Consider the following 5,316-nt stretch of genomic DNA (forward strand, 5'->3'; position numbering starts at 1 on the left):
CGTTGAATCAGATTCGAAGAATGTACAGTGTAACTTATTAATGTAAATCTGAATATTTCTCGGGTACTACCCACCCGTTAAAATATTTTCATCATTAACAGTTTGTACGAAAGAATTTTTAATTACAATCTTTATGAAAATATACTTGCATATATATTTTTATCGAATGTAATCATGGATTTAATGAGTCGATAAGATATTAAACTCATTTGATTTATCGTTAATACTAGATTACATGATCTCTAAAATATTAGAGATTTCATAATCACCATGTCGAACGAAAATATATGAGGTAGAACGTTACATAAAGCGAAGGTAATCGATGTAAAACGATATATAGAACGAAGATTATACTCGAAATTCCGATGAGGTTTTTGAGGTATGTGATGTTGATATCCGAGATACAGTTTGTGATGTTAAGATTTACAAAGTGGTTGTGGTTTGGGGGTGATAAGAATACTGTCGGCGTTGATGATGATGATACAGATTATGCTGCTGGTGCTGCTGCTGATGTTTGTAACCTTCGCACCGTGTTCTCCAAAGTCGTCACACGAGCGCGAAGTTCGTTAATTTCTGCTGGTACACCAGGATGATTGGTGGTTGGAGTGAGCGAATGAACAAGATCTGAAATATGGGATAGTATATAATCGTGACGAGATACTCTAGAGATGAGAGAGAAAATGGTTTCTCGAACAGGTTCGCCGATAAGTGCTTCAGGTTCATCGCCAAGAGGACAATTTGGTAGATGGAATGGATCACCTTCTTCTTGTCTCCAATGATTTAATATATTACGAACCCATCCCCAATTAATCCAGAATAGATGATGGGAAATTGGTTGATCCATTCCGGTGATGCTGTTCTCGGAGCTCGAGTGGAAATCCATATTGGCGTAGCTATCGAAATCGGAGGAATTCGAACTAGATACGGAATCCATCTTGTATATTCGGAGGAATGAGTTTTTGGTTTGGAGTAGATTATAGGAGTTGGGTTTGGTACCCTTAATACATAATTTACATATGTATATATAATACCAAAATCCCGTGAATTACGGAGAATCTTTGAAATACGTCAGGCAATGTCAATAGTAACAGATATGCTAGGATATGAATTTTTTCTATACACTATCAATGCAGTAAATGCAGTAAGACGTGTCTAGACTTATGAATTATAAACAGGCAATTCCCTAAGGATGATAAGCAGATGGTTTCCGACTAGAAATGATAAGCAAAAATTTTTTTTTTTTTGACATGTAGACACGGTCAAAGTCCAGACTCACTAATGTATCCTAACAACTACTAGTCAGACACACTAATGCAAGGCCTGGTTCGCTAAGACCACCGCTCTGATACCAACTGAAAGGACCTCGACCTTATCCTCCCGGACGAAGTCTTCAACAGTTGATCTCATCGCGATGATCGACTCCGAGTAATATTCTTTAAATGAGCAAATGCACAGCGGAAGACTTAATTCGAACCTGAGAATAACATGCTTTAAAAGGTCAACATAAAGTTGGTGAGATATATAGGTTTGATGCTAACAACATTATAACTATGGACCACAAGATTTCATATGTAAACATTTTAATAAAAATATTCTAAGTGATTGAGCACTTGGTAACCATACTTAACATTTAATCACGTCGCATATTCCCTTTATTATGAAATCTTACTACACCGTACCAAGTGTAGTCACGAAACGAAGTACTGTGCAACCGTTGAATACTGGTCGTCCAGTCCGGTTGGGGTTGTCAGGCCCGATAGATCTATCAACAGGATTCGCGTTTACAATACCGCTGTAAATAATAGTTACCAAGCTACAGGGAAGTATGCCAGTGGTACAACTCAACGTAGAATATATTTTTCAGTTACTTGTGTCCATAACGTAAAACATTTATAAAAACAGCGCATGTATTCTCAGCCCAAAAATATTTAGAGTTTAAAAGGGATCTATATACTCACCTAATGTATTTTGTAGTAAAAATACATATAACATCATTGAACAAATGTAGGGTTGGCCTTGGATTCACGAACCTTTAATGATAAGCTTTCCAAAAGGAAAATACCCCAAACAAGAATTGAACTCGTGACCTCTCGTTATCCCAAACCCATTACTAAACCACTGATTTATTTTTGTTATGATCCTTGCGTTAAATTATTTTCACTCGTATATACCTGCTGTTTTCTCATCATCCTCATTTAATCGGGTTTTGGCCCAACTACACAATCATACACGGCCCAAATCCAAACTTAATTGTTACCGGCCCGTAATTAAATAGAAATATGAATTAGGAATCCGGCCCAACTATCATCTCGTCAATTCTAATTCTAAAATTAGTTTTCATAATTTGACCCCATAATCCATTAAACCTCTCACTTCTTTTAATCCCTAAAAAAAATACGGAGTATATGTCAATCTTTTTTTTTTTTTTTTTTTTTTTGATCTCTCAAAAGCTCACGACTTATAATATCATCTGTAAACGCGAAGTTAATAGCAACCGCAGGGAAAATGGTTTGCGTTTAAAGCTCGACAGAAAGGAAACAAATACAGCGGCTGTAGCAGTTGGTTACCATTGGGTTTCTTCGTAAGTATAGCAGCAGTTAAGTGGGTTTTTGGAGATGGTTCGAAACAGAAAACAAGGTGTAATAATCTAACAACAATACCGCTGTAGACAGAAGTAATAAGGTGATAGTTTAGATTGTTTGAAACAGTAATAGGAACAAAAGTGGTGTAGCTGAAAAAAAAAATATATTGTTCATCGTCTTCATCGTATATCAACTTCATTGTTTTGGTGGGTTTTTGCTGTTTGTTTGTTGAAGCTATGGGTTTCGACCGAGAACAACAGCAGGTATTCAGTTACGTAAAATCTAAACAGAAATATAACAACTATGATACAAGTGACTGTAGCATCATCTGGGTTTTGAAACCGAAGATAGTAGCAACGAAAGGAAGTTGCAAGGAGGTGGTTAAGTGGTGGTTTATTGATGGATTGTTGAATGAATCAGAAAACAGATACGATGCAGTAGTAGCAAGGGGTATTCGATGGAGATGATGGGTTTTCGAATAAGGTGGCGGTTATGGATGGTTTTTAATTTAAGAGAGAGATGAGAGACAAGGGTGGTGCGATGGTTGTTTGTAATTGTTGTCGGTGTGACAGAGGTGGTGGTAACTCCGGTGATGGTGATCCGACGATGGAGGTGGTCCGGTGGAGGAGAGGGTGGTGTTTGATAATGATTGAAGTAAAACCGAAAGCAACCAAGAATAGTAATAGTTTGATGGTTAAATGGGTTAAACTAACTTACTGTTAATACTTCCGATTATGTTCAAGTTGAAGATGGTTATTTATGGTGTTCGGAGATGGTGGAGAGTGGTGGCGAGTTGATGGAAGGTGGCGGTCGACTATGGTGGCGGAGGATGGTAGTTCAAGAGAGTTAAGAGTTGATCGGGTGTTTTATTATCTATCTATGTATCTAATTCCCTGATCCCATACATATACTTATATAGATAGAGATATAGATAGATTGATACATTTAATAACATACAAATACAAATACAGTGGAATGTTAATAATAATTTAATAATAATAAACGTGTTTAAAAATAAATAGCAGCCATCATTTGTAAAATACTCTGCCGACAGTTTTTAAGGATAGTATTTCGTGTCAATTGCTAAACAGTTGAAATATAAAAGTGTTCCTAAAAATCCCAAACTTTTGAATTGACTATATTTAATCATTTCACTCATTACCTGTTTGAAACCAGGTCAAAAAGGTTCAATAATTATATATTTTGTGTTCCAATTTATATGTACGGAGTACTAATGTTTAAACTAAAAAAGGTAAAAATATTTTTATCAAATCTGAAATCTTCATAATCGATTTACAATCCATCTTTTATTTTAAATCTTCATGAACTCGTTTTATATCTATATTAAAACTAACGAAACGTCAACCGGATGTCACTGACGTTTACCAATTAGGCTCGAAATTATTTATTTTTAATATATTCTCTTTCTATATATGAACAGTTTTAAAATAGCAAGTTTAATTACTAACACAAATATATTATATATATATTTTTTAAACAAATAGATTTAATATAACAGTATAAATTTCAAGTAATATTTATATACATAATCATATATATCTACATATATATTTATCTATTTTCAAATAGTTGTTCGTGAATCGTTAGGCATGGTCAAAGGGTATCGGATTTCATAAATATAGATTTCAAGGTTTTCGAGACTCAGTATTACAGATTTTGCTTATCGTGTCGAATACATATAAAGGTTAAAGTTTAAATTTGATCGGAAATTTCCGGGTCATTACAGTACCCACCCGTTAAAGAAATTTCGTCCCCGAAATTTGATAGAGTTCATCACGGATAACAATAAGAATGTTTTCATGACGAATATGAGGTGATAATGGAGTTTTATCATTATTGATTAATATTGATAAAACGATTCGATCATGTGAAGCGTACGAGTGAAGCTATCACAAAAGAGTGAAATGAAGTGAATAGAGGTTCGTCTTAACTTTTGACGTAGTCACTGTTGAATTCTGAAATTCAAGAAATTTAAAGAAAATGTTCTAATCAGAAATAAAATGAAATAGCACGATTTATTAGCGAACTGTTGGAATTACGGAAGAACAAGAATATCAAGGAAATATTTCCGTGATATACTTAGAGATTAAGTAGAATGAAAGAGTTGTGTAACTTAGCACATGAGAATCATCACGTTTCATTAGAAATTTAACATGACTTACTGGAATATAATGACGTTGATCAAGTGTCATTATATTATACTAATTCATGCATCAGTTCCCAACACTACTTCAAAACATTCATGTTTTAAATTCGAAGGTTCGCAGAATATAGAAACTAAGACAGTTTCCTTATGTGATATAATACAGATAGCGCAGAGATATAATTAATATCGAACAAGGATATTTATGAAGATATCTTCAGAAATATTGAGGATATTTATAATGAAAGATATGATGATATCTTGGAATTTCTAATATCGAAGGATGATGATGAAGATTTACCCGTAAGGGTTTAGATTCAGAAGCAAGGTGTTCGCTAAAGATTTCCTTAGATACAGAATCATTTGGATTCTTTTGAATATAGGGTTTGATCCTTGTATTTGTTCCTTGTTTCCTTCGTGGTGCGCTCAATTCGATTTTTAGTACCAAACTTTCTATCGAGCGTTCCTAACACTTCCTTCTTTTATCATCAACTTTTGGTCATTAAGACCATCTACAACATGCTGCTTCGTCAGCATTCTCAAAGTTAACGGATCTGGGTCATCGGTTAT

The sequence above is a fragment of the Rutidosis leptorrhynchoides genome, chromosome 10 (genome assembly GCF_046630445.1).
Source record: "Rutidosis leptorrhynchoides isolate AG116_Rl617_1_P2 chromosome 10, CSIRO_AGI_Rlap_v1, whole genome shotgun sequence".
NCBI lineage: Eukaryota > Viridiplantae > Streptophyta > Magnoliopsida > Asterales > Asteraceae > Rutidosis > Rutidosis leptorrhynchoides.